This window comes from Pipistrellus kuhlii, unplaced genomic scaffold (assembly GCF_014108245.1).
Source record: "Pipistrellus kuhlii isolate mPipKuh1 unplaced genomic scaffold, mPipKuh1.p scaffold_m20_p_55, whole genome shotgun sequence".
Lineage (NCBI taxonomy): Eukaryota > Metazoa > Chordata > Mammalia > Chiroptera > Vespertilionidae > Pipistrellus > Pipistrellus kuhlii.
Window position 1 is genome coordinate 670,150 of NW_023425557.1, and position 17,172 is coordinate 687,321.

General features: G+C 42.8%; 1 protein-coding gene across 1 annotated transcript in view; it reads right to left on the reverse strand.

Moving 5' to 3' along the window:
- ARHGAP35 (Rho GTPase activating protein 35) overlaps positions 1-17,172 on the reverse strand; it is a 126,066-nt gene that overhangs the window by 93,231 nt on the left and 15,663 nt on the right. The window lies entirely within an intron of this gene.

Here is a 17,172-nt window from a genome sequence, read left to right on the forward strand (position 1 = left end):
AGAGAGAGGGCAAATGATGAAAAGTAGAGAATACCTGCGAAGATCATAAAATAACCAATACATTCAACTGATGTAGAAAAATGTATGTATTTCAATGGCTTGCCCAACCCACTGACAGCTCTACCAATCACAAGCCTGCCTTGGATGAAGTGTTCCTCTCCAGCTCCACTGCCACGGCCTTTCTGTGCCCTTTCATCCCACAGTTTGGAGTATCATGAGTTTCTTCACAGGCCTTTCCCACACCAAATCAGTGGGTACTATGCTCTGAGTTAATTTTATTTATTTTAAAATATATATTTTATTGATTTTTTACAGAGAGGAAGAGAGGGGGATAAAGAGTTAGAAACATCAATGAGAGAGAATTATCGATCAGCTGCCTCTTGCACATGTAGGGGATGTGCCCGCAACCAAGGTACAGGCCCTTGACCAGAATCGAACCTGGGACCTTTCAGTCCTATCCACTGAGCCAAACAGGTTTTGGCCTGAGTTAATTTTAAAAGTTTTTGTTATAACACTTCGACCCCAATTTAACTCCAATCTACCTTTCCAACCTTATTTCCAACTATCCTTCAACAAGAAGTCCACGCTCCAGAAAAACTTCCCTGGACATGCCTTGTGCATTCCTGCTCGCCTCGCACACAGGCTCTACGCCTTAGCTGGAATGCCATTACACATCTTCTCCACCTGTCTGAATGTCATCAGTTTAAAATGATCCTTCCCTGCCCATCTCCACTATGGCAACTTCATCATCCCCAAGCAGCACCGTTTCTTTGGCCACACATGTGCTTCTTATATTCTTCTCTGTATCACCAGAACGGAGAGCCTGAAACCACTGCATGTATTTCCCAGATTCCTTTGCCAGCTGGCCTCCGATTAGGTTCTGTCCAAGGCTGGAGACTGGTGGCAGGAAGACACACACAACGCTTTTTTCCTGCTTCGGGTCTACCTGCAGCAGTAGCAGAGAGCAACTGGGAAGGACTGCAGGCACCCGCACACAGTAGGGCTCCAGCGGCACCAGCGAAGTGCGGCCTCTGGTTCCTGCGAACCTGCAGCAATATGGCTCCGGCGGGAGCAGCCCGCCCACAGGGCCTGAGTGAGGTTCCTGGGCTCCAGCCCAAAGGCAGCTTCCTCACCTCTGGGTAACAAACTCCTTTCTCCTTGTTCCTCCACACGCACCCCCCTTCCCTCCTTTGGCTCTTCCAGCCCTTCCAGCCCTCTGTAACAACCTCTTGCATTTAAACCCCTTTCTGCTCGAAGTATTCATAGAGTGGTTTCTACTTTCCTGATTGGACAATAACTGGTGCAACAGTAATGACGAGGAAATAAAAACAGCAATATCAACTAAGATGGAGCATGAACACCAATTCGTAAGAAATATCCCATAAAACAAAAAGCTAGAAAACATCTCAGTAGGTATATTCCTATGTAATTTTTTTAAATGTATTTTATTGATTTTTTTACAGAGAGGAAGGGAGAGTTAGAGAAAGAGAGTTAGAAACATCGATGAGAGAGAAACATCCATCAGCTGCCTCCTGCACACCCCCTACTAGGGACTTGCCCGCAACCAAGGTGCATGCCCTTGACCGGAATCAAACCTGGAACCTTTCAGTCCGTAGGCCGACGCTCTATCCACTGAGCCAAACAGGTTTCGGCGCTATGTAATTTTTAAAGTTCTACAACCTATGAGCTAGTTAGCTGTATATATTTTTTTAATATATTTTTTTAATATATTTTTTATTAAGTTATTATTTTTGTACATATACCAATGCCCCCTCCCTCCCGTACATACCCTCCCTCCCCAGAATTTTGTGTCCATTGGTTGTATTTATATGTTAGCTGTATATTTATTTAGCTATTCATTTCTAGTATGTTTAGCGGTACATTTTTTAAGAGAAAGTCAATTTTACGTGTCTCTGACTGAGTTTGTATGAAGCAGAGAGACTCCATCTGTATGTGTTTCCTTCACCGTGTCCCAGAACCTCCTCAACAGTCAGCAGGTACTCATTAGGTACCTAGTGTTGGATTATGACTGTTATAAAGCTTTGGAATTCAGAAAGATTGGGAGTGAAAGCCAAGAAAATAGTCACTCTACTTCTAAAAACAGCTTGAAAAAAATCTCATCCAAACCATTCACAGAGGATTCCAAACCTCCACTGAGGAAGAGCTCACCCGGCACGCAGGGCAGGGATTTCTGCCTCTTCCTTGCCGAAGCCGCCCTTGAACCGGTAAAGGCTATCAACATACTTCTTTTCCCCCTTCTTTCTGTTTTATTGGTTTTTGGAGAGGGGTAGAGAGAGGGAGAAGGGAAGGAGGGAGAAGGGGAGACATTGATTTGTTGTTCAGCTTAATTGAGCATTCATTGGTTTCTTTTTCCATGTGCCCTGATCAGGGACTGAACTACAGAACACTCTAACCCAGCGTTTTTCAACCGCTGTTCCGCGGCACACTAGTGATGTTGCCTGGTGTGCCGTAGGTGCAGACAAGACAAGAATTTTATAATTTTTCACTATTTTGTTTACTTAATATTTCATAATAAAGTAATTATAAAATACTTTCTTTGTGTTTATTTGATTCCTATTCAAGAGAATTACTTTATATATAGTCAATATAGGCACAGAGTTAATTTTTTTAACATTTTCTAATGGTGGTGTGCCTCGTGATTTTTTTCATGAAACAAGTGTGCCTTTGCCCAAAAAAGGTTGAAAAACACTGCTCTAACCAATGAATTACCCAACCACGGCATCGATACACCTCTGATGAGGGCCTCTACTTTTTGACTAAAGAGCTAGTCTAAAAATCCCATTACAAAAAAACCTGTCCAGAACAAATTTCCCTTTCTTAGAAGAATGAAGAACTGAGTCCATCTAGAGCAGATTCAAACTTCCAATTCTAAAAGTCAGAGAGCACTGAGGCACCTGTAAGTTTTCTCTTAAATCCCTTTTCCAGTATTAAATCAACCAAGATAAAGGTAAGAAGCGTTGAAGGGCATACATTTTTTAAACAGCTAAATAAAAACTGCTATCTCCAGAGGTTAAAAACTATTAAAAAAAAACCATACCTCTGCCAAAACCGGTTTGGCTCAGTGGATAGAGCGTCAGCCTGCGGGTTCGATTCCAGTCAAAGGCATGTACCTGGGTTGCGGGCACATCCCCAGTAAGAGGTGTGCAAGAGGCAGCTAATCGATGATTCTCTCTCATTGATGTTTCTAACCCTCTATCCCTCTCCTTTCCTCTCTGTAAAAAAAATCAATAAAAAATATATATTAAAAACAAAAACAAAACAAAAAAAACATATCTCTATGGCCCTCCCTCACACCATCTGCTGATCCAGTTCTTTTCCATGAACAGAATATGCTCACGGAATGGAAACCTTAGAGATGTAAACCCGAGCAAGAGCACAGGAAGCTTGTCTTGCTTTCCTTTTTAGTCACCTCTCTCTTATAGACTAACAAATATTCACGAGCCAGCCACAGTACCAAATAAACAATATGCACGGCGATTTCACTTTATTTTTCACAATAACCGAAAAAGGCAAGTACTATTCCAACCCCATTTACAGATGAGAAAGGCTCAGAGAGCTCAAGTGACCCCAGGTCACCAGATCTGTGTGCCGTAGAGCTCGCTGCCCGCCTCTGAAGCTATGCACCTCGCTTGGCCCCAGCACTGCGGGCTACAAAGACAATGGACACAAACAGCTGTGCAGCCTGAGCCTCTGGAGCGAGCAGAAGCTACTATTGCCATAATCCACTTGCATTAAGCAAAGTTCTGCACTGGGGGGTGGGGGAGGGAGGTTGGTCTCATTTACCTAGAAGAAATACTTTTTAAAAAAATATATTTTATTGATTTTTTACAGAGAGGAAGGAAGAGGGATAGAGAGCTAGAAATATCGATGTGAGAGAAACATCGACCAGCTGCCTCTTGCACATCCCCCACCAGGGATGTGCCTGCAACCAATGTACATGCCCTTGACCAGAATGGAACCTGGGACCTTTTCAGTCCGCAGGCCGACTCTCTATCCACTGAGCCAAATCAGTTTCGGCTAGAAACAAAACTTTAATAACATACTCCCCACAATAACATGTGTGCCTTATGTTGTTCAAAGTACTATTACATACCTTACCTTATAGATTCTTTATATATTTCTTTTTGAATAGTTTGTTGATTTTTATAGAAAGAGAAAGAGAAGAAAGAGAGCAAAACTTCCACTGGCTGCCTCCCACACGCCCCCACCGGAAATGGAGCCCACAACCTGGGCATGTGCCCTGACTGGAAATCAAACGGACAACTTTTCAGAGCAAGGGACAAAGCCCAAGCTGTTCCTATGAATCCTGAGGAGGCCGGCCCCTCAAGAACATTCATAAAATTACTAATGGAAGGAAACCAGTCTCCACTTTAAAGGAATTAAAATAGCTATACCAAAAATCAGTGGACAGGTAAAAATCCACTTCTTCTGTCTCAAATCTCAAATTCACAAAACAGTCGCCAGATGTGACAGGAGACAGTGGGAAAGGACCCGGGTCCTTCCTCTCCTTGGAAGGGAAAAACACCAGGATACAATGTAAACAACATCCATTCCACTTAAAATTTCAAAGAAGAAAAAACAGTTCAAGGAATGAATCAGAAATGACATTTTATTCATAAACTGAAGCCACCTTAGAAACTTCAATAGTTGCTTCACACTCAAAAACTAACCTCAGGGAAGAATCTCACTGTATCAGGTTGTGTTTGATAAATTTGCTAGATCTAAAAGGATTGAGTTGTTCGGAAAGTAATTTTCTTTGAAATACACAGGCACCGGATTGCATCCGAATTGCATCATTTGCTCTTTGTTTTGAGGGTACTGGGGACAACTGTAAGAGCAAGGGAATTGTGCTTAAAAACACTCAGCCTAGCCCTGGCCGGCTTCACTCAGCAGTTACAGCATCGGCCCTCGGACCCAAGGCTGCGGGTTCCATTCCCAGGCACATACCTGGGTTGCAGATTCCTCAGCCCCAGTAGGGGGAGGCAACCAATTGATGTCTCGCTCCCTCACGTGGATATCCCACCCCCCTCCCGGCTCTCCTCCTTCCCTTCCACTCTCTCTAGAAAACCACCCTTGGCCCTAGCCAGGTTGGCTCAGCGGACAGAGCGTCGGCCTGAAAACTGAAGATTCCCAGGCTGGATTCCCGTCAAGGACACATGCCCGGGTGGTGGGCTTGATCCCTAGCAGGGACACACAGGAGGCAGCTATCAATGATTCTCTCTCATCATTGATGTTTCTTTCTCTCTCCCTCTCCTTTCCTCTCTGAAATCAATAAAAATATATATTTTTAAAGTATATCCTTGGGTGAGGATTAAAAAAACAACAACAACAAAAGAAAAACCCCAGCCTAATCACAAATGGTAGCACTTAGATAATAACTGTACCATAAATTTATGGTAAAAAATGTCCCAGATCAATAGAGAATTGATTTTCCCCACATGCAGCTTTCACCAATGTGAAGTTGAATTTAAGAATCTAAGAGTTACCCTTGCTGGTGTGGCTCAGTGGATGGAGCGTCAGCCTGAGGACTGAAGGGGCCTGGGTTTGCTTCCAGTTGAGGGCACATGCCTGGGTTTTGGCTCAGTCCCTAGTAGGGGGCATGCAGGAGGCAGCAGGCAATGATTCTCTCTCATCATTGATGTTTCTTTCTCTCTCCCTCTCCCTTCCTCTCTGAAATAAATATTTTTGAAAAATCTAAGAGCTGGTCTAAAATGTTTTAAAAAGGAGGGAGGGGCGCACAGAGAGAAACTCTAAATAGAGAGGCAGAAACAAACCCAAAGGTAGAAACAGGTTGAAAATACTAGTAAGTAAATATACTCTCTTCAAATACATTTTTAGTTAGTAAAGATGGCACTGTGAATCTATATGCTAATCCTGCTGATGGATTCACTTACAATGGAAAGAATTAAATCCCTGAATCTATCTAAAGCCTGGGATCATGACTTCATACTCCTATTGGTGTAAAACGCTCTCTGCAATCGTCCTACGCTAATTAGCTTACAATGTACTCTGAAAGCCTCATAGGTGATCAGCTAATGTAAAAACGCTGGCAGTGACCTTGGTGCACATTTTGAATCTGATTAAGTTATAAGTAAAAAATGAGGGGGGTGGCAGTACTCATAATAAATAAGAGATCACTTTATAATCTTAAAGTGCTTTCTCATTTCATTGTCACAACAATCATAAGCAGAGCTTGGGGCTCATTTTCCAGATCACAGAGTTTTAAGGCTGGAGGAGGGACTAACCTCCAGCCAGCACATTCCAGAACAGAAGGGGTCTATGTGTTTGTTTCTCACTGTGTTCTCAGGACACAGAATGCCTGAGCCTGGCCGAGATGCTCACCAATGCCACTGCTACCATATGCCCGAAAGTCCAACCCCCTTTCCGGAGAAGATAAGCCCAGTCCAGAAGTGACAGGACCTGGCCACGGCCATGACGCTGGCGACACGTTCCCCACATTCCTGCTTCCTAATTCAGGGTGGGTTCTTCCCCAACCTCGGCTGCCACTGAGGCAATAAAAGGTTTCTAAACTATCTCCCAAAACTCACAACTCACACTGGCATCTGATCACTGTTTATATCTTCAGTAACTCTAACCTATATTCTTTCCCTTCCTCAAGTGGGTATTTAGTTCCTTCTCATACATCATTTTTTTAAAGATTTTTAAAATTGATTTTTAGAGAGGAAGGGAAAGAGAAAGAGAAACATTGATGTGAGAGAGAAACATCGGTCAGCTGCTTCCAGCACGCCCCTTACCAGGGAATCTTACCCGCAACCACGGCATGTGCCCAGACTGGGAATCGAACCAGCAACCTAACGATGCATAGACAATGCCCAACCAATTGAGCCATGCGGGGCCAGGGCTCATGAATCATTCTTCACTTTAGTTCCATAACCCTTTATTTAGTGCCTACCGCCTTACAAAGCACAGTGCCTACGGAGGATAAAAGGAGGGAGTCAGTATTCTCAAGGACCTAACCAGAGTATTATAAGTAAGGGAACATTAAAAAAGAAAGAAAGAAAAGAAAGGCAGCAACAGGAAGGACCTTTGGAGCACAGGGAACTAGACCCGCAAATTACGAAGAAGAGACAGTCTAGATGTAGGCAGAGGACCCAACACGAACGGACAAAGCTGCACAGAAGGTCAGAAGAAAGAAGCAGTCCAGTCTGCTGGAAGTATGGTGCAGGGGAGAGGAGATGAGTGACAACCTGGAATCGAATTGCGGAAAGAGTGTGTACTAGGACTAGAAGCTGGCATTTATTTTTTAGGCAGCTTCTTACTCCTTCCTGTATCTCTTTCCTACTTGTTCCACGTCCTCCCTGCAAAAAACCCCCCACAAAAAAAAACAAACAATAAAACAAACAGACACAAAAGCTTTTGAATATTCACTTTATATCCTCATTATATATATTTTATTGATTTTTTACAGAGAAGAAGAGCGGGGTAGAGAGTTAGAAACATTGGGGAGAGAGAGAGAATCATTGATCAGCTGCCTCCTGCACACCCCCTACTGGGGATGTGCCCGCAACCAAGGCACATGCCCTTAACCGGAATCGAACCTGGGACCTTTCAGTCAGCAGGCCCATGCTCTATTCATTGAGCCAAACCGGTTTTGGCATATTTTTTATTTGGAGAAGTTCTTTCAGTAATATTATTACGATGGACAATTTCAGGATCCAAGGTACTAACTGTGGTTCTACACACAATTGGACGATTATTAATTCCTCATTTTTTGGCAGTTAAGGATTCCTTTGACAATCTGATGAAATTTTGGAACCTCCCCCTCAGAAAAATGTATTATACTTACAAAAAATTTCAAAAACCCAATAGTAAGAACTTTTGCCCTAGCAATAATTATGGAAGAATACCTCCCCTGCAAGACTTAGCCAAGTGTTTCTAACACTAACCAGAAATGCCCATGTCCCCCATTCACATAAATACAATACTTTCTTCTGAGTAATTATCTTTAGTAAGTAAATAAAATGATTTATAATCCTCACCCATAAGTAACAATATGGCTTCCTTTATTGGGCCCTACTATGTAACAGGCCCTCTGCAAAGCAGATGGTATGCAGAATATAATGCAAAATTCCTGTATGGCAGGTAACAGTTATATTTCCATTTCACATGTAGAAAATTGAAGATCAAAGGGAACAACTGACCTGACTGAAGGCTACTGGCTGGAAAACGGCAGAGCTGGGTTGGAACGCTGGCACTGTGACTTCCAAAGCCCATCTATACTACGTCCCAGAAGGGGATCTTGTGACCATATTGATTACTGGGAGATCAAAAGATAGTGCTGTCTCATAGGAAGTAAACAGTCCGGTCCAAGGGTCCAATCCAGAAGTACACACCCTCTGGGTGGCCAATAAATACTTGCTGAGGGACAAAGGGTAAGGAGGTCATGCCCTGCATAATGGCATTTTGGTTCATGACAAACGACATATATGACGGATGTTCCTTAACATTATAACAAAGCTGAAAAATTCCTATCACTAGTAATGTCGTAGCCCATGACTTCAAAGGATGTGGAGGATACAAAACTCAACAAGGCTGCAGGTAAGATGGCAAAGGACTTGAAGCTGGTGAGGATGAGGATGGCACTGAGAAGCCCCTGGAGGCAGTTCCTGAGGAAATGACTAATGAGGAGCTGTTGGGACAGGCACACATAGCTAAAGAAGAGGCAGGAGGAAGCTGCAGAAGAGAAGAACCCCGAAGAATATTCACATAAAGGGTTAAGCAGAAGCTCCTTAAAAATTTTGAAAATGTGGACCCCAACACTTTTCGGTAAGAGAATTGTTCATGGTGCAATATTTGCTTACAAGCAACTGTATGATGAAAAAAGTACACCAACCAAAAAAACAAGCAAACCACTATGGACATGACCTGCTGGCGCGGCTCAGGGGTTGAGCATTGACCTAGAAACAGTTCGATTCCCGGTCAGGCCATATGCCCTGGTTACAGGCTCGAACCTCAGTATGGGGTGTGCTGGTAGTAGCCAATCAATAATTTTCTTCATTGATGTTTTGCATGTTTTTTTAATATGTTTTATTGATTTTTTACAGAGAGAAAGGGAGGGGGGCAGAGAGTTAGAAATATTGATGAGAGAGAAACATCTATCAGCTGCCTCTTGCACACCCCCTACTGAGGATGTGTCCACAATTGGAATTGAACCTGGGACCCTTCAGTCTGCAGGCCAACGCTCTATCCACTGAACCAAACCAGTCAGGGCATCATTGATGTTTTTATCTCTCCCTCTCCCTTCCGCTCTGAAATCAATAAAAAAATATATATATTTTTAAAACCACTATGGATATATTTCTCAAGAATGACACCTTCTTGACCTATAAACCATGATGTCACAGTTCGATTCCCAGTGGGGGCTCAGGTCCGGGTTGTGGGGTTGATCCCCAGAGGAGGCGTGCATCTGTCTCCCTTTCCCTTCCTCTCTCTAAATCAATAAAATAAAATAAAATAAAATAAATTTTAAAGTGACACCTTCTCAAGAAGAGCCTCATGCAGGTTCTTGAGGAGGTATTCCAGAAGGAAGCATTGTTACTCTAGGACCGTGGTCAGCAAACTGCGACTCGTGAGCCACATGTGGCTCTTTGGCCCCTTGAGTATGATCCCTAGCCAGGGCGTGTGCGGAGGGCATCTGATGGCCGTTTCTCTCATCTCTCATATCCGTGTTTCCCTCTCTCCTTGTCTCCCTTTGATGCCCTCCACACACGCCCTGACTGGGAATCAAACCAGCAACCAACTAAGCCACTCTAACTGGGCAAGAAAGAACATATTTTTGTACAGCTGTACAATATGTTTGTGTTTTAAGCTCAGTGTTGTTATAAGAGTCAAAAAGTTTTAAAAATTGAAAAAAATGCTCAATGTCACTAATTATTAGGGAGATACAAACTGAAACGAAAATGAGGTACCACCTCACACCTGCTAGAGTGGCTACCATCAATAAATCATCAAACAAGTGTCAGAAAGGATATAGAGAAAAAGGAACCCTGGTACACTGCTGGTGGGAATGCAGACTGGTACAACCACTATGGAAAACTGTGAAGTTTCCTCAAAAAATTAAAAATGGAACTGCCATTTGACCCAGTGCTCCCACACTTCTAGGAATATATCCCAAGAAATCAGAAACACCAATCAGAAAGAATATATGCACCCCTATGTTCACAGCAGCATTATTGACAATAGCTAAGATCTGAAAACCACCCAAGTGTCCATGAGGTGATGAATGGATAAAAACAACTGTGGTACATTTCCACGATGGAATACTATGCAATTACAAAAAAAAAAAAAAAAAAAAAGGATCTCTCATCCTTTGAGGCAGCGTGGAGGGACCTGGAGGGTATTATGCTAAGTGAAATAAGCCAGTCAGAGAAAGATAAATATCACATGATCTCACTTACTGGTATATGTGGAATCTAATAAACAAAACAAACTGGTGAACAAAACAGATGCAGATACATTGAAGCATGCAACAGACTGACATATTTCAAAGGGAAGGAGTTAGGGAGTGGGGGGCAGGAAGAGATTAACCGAAAGAACTTATATGCCGAAATCGGTTTGGCTCAGTGGATAGAGCGTAGGCCTGCGGACTCAAGGGTCCCGGGTTCGATTCCGGTCAAGGGCATGTACCTTGGTTGCGGACATATCCCCAGTAGGGGGTGTGCAAGAGGCAGCTGATCGATGACTCTCTCTCATCGATGTTTCTAACTTTCTATCTCTCTCTCTCTCTTCCTCTCTGGAAAAAATCAATAAAATAAAAAGAACTTATATGCCTACTAGAGGCCTGAAGCACGAAATTCATGCAAGAGCAGGCCTGCCTTCCTTCCCCCGGCTTCCCTCTGGCACCTGGGACCAGGGCTTCCCTCCCAGCCCCGGCTTTGTCTGGAAAGACGTAATTACGCTTTTATTATTATAGATATGCATAACCCATGAACAGACAACATAGTGGTGAAGGCCTGGTGAAGGGACTGGAGCTGGCTGGAGGGGTCAATGGGGGGATAAAGGAGATATTACTTGGCATAAAAAGATAAATTTTTTTAAGTTTAAAATTTTTTAATTATAAAAGTCATAGTAAGCTAAGGTTAATTATTGAAGAAAAATATTTTTACTGATTTAATGTAGTATAAGTGTAGAGTTTATAAAGTCTACAGTGGTGTCCAAGGCCTTCACATTCACTGACCGTTCCCTCACTGACTCACCCAGAGCAGCTTCCAGTTTTGCAAGCTCCATTCATGGTTAAGGGCATCATTTTTTATCTTTCATCCAGAATTTTTGCTGTACTTCTCCTACGTTTATATACACAAATACTTATCATTGAGTTACAAATGTCTACAGTATTCAGTACAATAGCCTACTATACAGGTAGCAATAGGCTATATCACAGAGCCCAGGTGTGCAGAGGATGGAGCATCCAGGTTTGTATACATGTTCCTGATATTTGCACAATGATGAAATCACTAATGAGGCATTTCTCAGAATGTATCCCCATCATTAAGCAACCCATGACTGTTCTCTTGTCCACAGGGCGAGAGGGGTGGAGGTGGGGAGTGGTGTCAATAGTCTGTAAGAGCTCCATGACTGAGGCTTGGGCCTCAGTTACTACCTGTCATTGGACTTCTCAAGCTTGGCAATGGCCCGAAGAACCTAACATGTTATACCCTCAGATGCAAAGGTTTGCAACACATCAGTGAGATGAGAGAAACCAACAGTGATATTTCAATAAAGCGAAGTCGAGATAATCTTCCCTCATGTTCCTATTCTCTTCTGCACATCTCCAAGACTGTAGTCATGACATTACATGATAGCTGTCCCCATAAGACTACTAGCTACCCTTCTGAGCACTGACATGCACATCACCGAAAGCCTAGTTAGGGCCTAGGACCTAGTCATTGCCATCTTTCTATGACCACTGCTCAGCTACCTGGACCGAGGCAAACAGTAATCATTATTTCAAATAGAAAGACTATTTTAGTCATTTTTAAAAACAATTTTTATTGATTTGAGAGAGTGAGGGAGAGGGAGAGAAATATCAATTGGCTGCTTCCTGCATCCCTCACCTCCTCTCCTCCCTGACTAGGGATTGAGCCTGCAACCTAGACACATGCCCTGATCAGGAAATGAACCAGGGACCTCCCTGTGTATGGAATGACACTCAACCAACTTGAGCAACAACGGCCAGCGCCAAACATAAAGACATTTTTGCTTTCGTCACAAGGAGAAACATTTTTTCCTTTCTCTTATTTTTATGATATTTATTATCAATAGATAGATGTTAGGTAAATTTATTACGGTAATCATTTCACAATATATGTGAATCAAACAAAAAAGTTATTTTTACTACACAATGAGCCATTACATGAAGACTTTAGAGCCAAAATACTAAGCTTCCAAAAATTTTGCACATTCCTCCCTTAGATGTTCAGCAGCAGGATTCTTTGCACCAAGGACTTCTCCTAACAAGTGTTAGGGAAAAACAAGACACAACACCCCATCTAAATCGGTGAAGTAAAAGGGAGACAAAACGAGGCCACGGGTCTCAGTGTTACTCTAAACCAGTGGTTCTAATCTTTTTTGGGTCATGGATCCCTTTGAGAATTAAATGAAGCCACAGATCCTCTCTTCACAGAAAATAAACAGAACCACAATTTGGCTCATACACTTGACAGCATCAGTGAACCTCCCCCATTCCTAGCCCTTAAAGGTCAAAGATGCTCAAGCCCATAACCTTTGCTCAGAATCTGCTTTTCCAGCCACATCTAAATGAAGGAAACTCAAGTTTGCCAACTATTTTTTGTTTTTTTAGAAGACATACCGATTTTAAGGGAAATTTAAGGTAAAGAAAGTGGTATTAGTATTTGCAATGTCTCACCACCCTCTTGCTGTTAAGCCACAGTAACAAAATGCGGGGGGGGGGGGGGACGACGACGACAATATTTTATCTTCCCCAAATAGAATGTAAGAAACTCAAAAGCAAGGGTCATCCCCTAGCCAGTTGTTCAGTGGTTAGAGCATCGGCCACAGACTGAAGGGTTACAGGCTCGATCCCTTTTGCGTGTGGAAAGCAACCAATCGATGTGTCTCTCATACAACCAGGTCTCTCTCTGTGTCTCTCCCTCTCCCTTCCACTCTCTGTAAAAATCAATGGGGAAAGTATCCTTGGGTGAGGATTAACAACAACAAAAACGCAGAGGCCATATCTGATATTACGTATTCCACATGGGGTTGTACACATTCTAGATGATTAATCATTGTTGACTGGTTCACTAAAGAACAGACTGCAAACAACCTACACTTTATCTCTTACAGTAAAATGAGATACAAATGCACATGTACAGGAAAAGATAATGCTACATGACTAGCAGACTTTGAAGTATTTTCCTAAATTGGACCTCTGAGAGCACGAAATATAGGGAAAAGTCTGTAAAAAAAAGTGCTTTCTCCTCTCCGCAGTCCTGACCTCTCTCCGATGGCAGGATCTGGCCGACTAGCACACATGCGAGTATACAGAAACCATAGCCGCCACTCCCTAAGGGCCGGAGGGACACTCAGCGGAGCCCCAGACACCAAGAGCAGGCGTCTTGCTTCTTCTTGTGGAACTATTTATTCAAGAAACATTTCTTGAACGTCAACGATGCCTAGATGCCTGAGTGATATGCTTAGAGATAAAATGATGAAGAACACAGCCCCTGCCTTCGAGGAGCTTATGATGTAGTTGGAGGAGAGGAAAGAGCGCAGGCAATTCAAACACAGTGAGTACCACGTTAGGGTAAATTCAGGAGGTTAAGTCAGGCACGGGCTGACCAAGGAGGGCCAGGGAAGTCTTTCTGAGAAAAAAACAAGATCTAAGCCAGCCCTGGCCAGTTTGACTCCATGGCCAGCCGTCAGGACTCCTGAGGGAGGCAACCAATGTGCCTCTCACATGGACATCTCGCTCCTCCCCTTCTACTCTCTCTAAAACTCAATGGAAAAGTATCTTCAGGTGAAGATTTTAAAAAATCTAAGCCAGTCCTAAAGGATTACAAGGTATTAGTTAAGGTTTTAAGCTGTGGTGTATGTGCATGGGTTTTTACCCGTTTAATGGTCCTTTTGGTGGTGGCAGAAGAGGATACCCTAAAAAAGGAAACTATATGAGAAGCACAGATCTCTGGGAGAGTTCCAACCATGCAACAAGGCCAGAACACTGAGTTTAGGGGGAGAAGCAGACAGAGACAGGCAGAGTTCCTGGAGGACCCTTACACAATCTAAATTTATGTGCACACTCCCTCCTTGGTGAAGCCACAGCCCTTGAATGCTCTTGCTCTTCTTGTTTTTTGTTTTTTCTTTTTTTAACTTATTTTGGAATAACTTTAGATGATCAGAAAAGTTCCAGCTCTTACAAGAGTCCCCATATGTCCCTTCACCCAGCTTCCCCTAATGCTAACATAACCATGGTATTAGTGTCAAAGCAAAGAAATCATCTTTGGTACAAAAACTAAACTCCAGACTTTATTTGGATTTTGCCGTTTTTTCCATTTTTTCTATTCCAGGATCCAATCCAAGATCCCACATTCCACTTAACTCAAAGACTTTTTAAAAACTCTCTCCTTTACTTTTGAGCACCAGTTTTATCATTTATCATCACTCTCTCCAACAATGCCTCTCTATCTCCCAACCTCAAAAGCTGACTCAAAGGTAAACAAACACATCATTTCAGAATAGAATAAAAGTTACCAAAACAGACAATTTGGAGTAGCAAGAACTATTAGGTATTCAAGAAAAATTTTTTTAATATATTTCATTGATTTTTTTCAGAGAGGAAGGGAGAGGGATAAAGAGTTAGAAACATCGATGAAAGAGAAACATCGACCAGCTGCCTCCTTCACACCTCCTACTGGGAATGTGCCTGCAACCAGGGTACATGCCCTTGACCGGAATTGAACCTGGGACCCTTCAGTCCACAGCCCAACACTGAGTCAGACCAGTCAGGGCTATTCAAGAAAATTTAACAAAAAAATGAATTCAGTGACATCTTTAAACAACAAATATGAACTTCCACGCATGTGCTTTCAAGCGTGCGCGTGCACACAATTTACAGAAAGAACCTGCCTATGGCACTGCTTCCACTATGGAACAGAAAAGAAACTGAAGCAGATCCATTTCTGATTCTTCAGTCTTGCCTCCAACTAATAAATCCTCTTTATTCTTTCTTCAAATACCCTAACCACCCCAAGAACGAGTCAAGCCAAAAGCACCCAACTCATCCTCAAAAAAAAAAAAAAAAAAAAGATGGCAAAATGTACCTGGGATATGAAAGAGGGAAGATTTATCCTCTCCCAGACACTCTCCAAGGCTCTAATCATTAGGACAAAATTCCATTATGTCACAAAACCTTCGTAAAGGTACTGACTGATGCTAGGAGTGCTTCTACATTTATGACCTGCATTCTAAGCCTCCATCTTCTAAAACTCCCAAACGTACAACCACCTTGACTGATGTCAATTTCTAGAATCAAGGATGAATCCCATGCAAAAAAATCATTGCAATGTCAATAAAAGTGGGGGGAAATTTCTACCTTTAAAACAAATTGTTAACAATGGTTATCCTTGGGAAGTAGAATTCACGGAGTATTTTCACTTTGCTTATATATTTCCGCCACTGAGGGCTACTTATCGAACATCCCACAAACACAAAAAGAGCAAGGTCCTGTGCCAGAGACAGGAGACAAACTAGGAAAAACCTCTCTTGTAGCACATAAAAGAGCTGCACTCTCTAATACTTCAGCCACTTAAAGTGTAATCAAAATTACATAAAATGTGAAATTCCATCTCAGTCCCACTAGCTACATTTCATTTCAATTAGAAACACGTGGCTAGTGGCTACTGTAAAGAGCAATGTAGCCGAAACCGTTTTGGCTCAGTGGATAGAGCATCAGCCTGCATAATGAAAGGTCCCGGGTTCGATTCCGGTCAAGGGCATGTACCTTGGTTGCAGGCACATTCCCAGTAGGGGGTGTGCAGGAGGCAGCTGGTCGATGATTCTCTCTCACTGATGTTTCTAACTCTCTATCCCTCTCTCTTCCTCTCTGTAAAAAATCAATAAAATATATATATATTTTAAATGTAGGTAGTTTTGGTAGACAGAGCTGACCTAAAAAGAAACCCTGGCCTTAGCCAGCTTGGTTCAGGGGACAGAGCGCTGGCCTACTGACTGAAGAGCCCCAGGTTCAATTCCGGCCAAGGGCACATGCCCAGCTTGCGGGCTTGATCCCCAGTATGGGGCATGCAGGAGGCACCCGTTCAATGATTTCTCTCTCATCATTGATGTTTCTATCTCTCTCTCCCTCTCCCTTCCTTTCTGAAATCAATAAAAATATATAAAAAAAAAAAAAAAAAAAAAAAAAAAAAGCAGCAGCAGCAGCAGCAGCAGCCCTGGTGCCAACTGAGACCTTGGAAATGAAGGGTGATCTGGGAAGGCGTGCACTTGAGCTGGGTATGATGTGAGCATTCCAGGGTGGCTGGTGACCGCCAACACATGCCAGGCCCTTCCCTTAAGTCTCATGCAACACCAAAACTTCCAGTGCTGTTCCCCAAAACCAGAAGGCTTCCAGGAGGCATTCCAGAAATGGATTGGGCAATAGGCTTCGATTACATTTTGCTGAGATAGCTTACATGAAAATACCCTAAAATGAACGAACGAGACTATAAAGTCAAATTAGGGCCTCACTAAAAAAGAGGGGGAAACGAAACTGGAATCACTGCTAGATCATTCTGGAAATCTTTAACAGGTAAGCTAAACTAGGAATCAAGGGGACAAACCAAAGAATGCACTATGCTCATCCAAATACCTTTCAGCGGAAGCATTTCCCAACAAGGGTCAATACATGAAATCACAGGTGATTAACGTGAGAAAGGAGTAGAGAGCACACATATAAAGCCAGCCTGGTTAGAGCTGTAGAACAGAGAGAGTCACTTTTCTCTTACTCTGCCTACTTCTCACAGGGGGAGATTGTGCTGACTGTCATGTTGAAGAAGGGTTTTGAAAAGCCCAAACTGTCCCAAGCTGAGCGAGCTAGCAGACCCCTTCCAATCATGTCCTATGGGCTACGGTAATGCCCAACGCCATGGGATATCTGCGGTAACGGCAGTAAACTCCAAG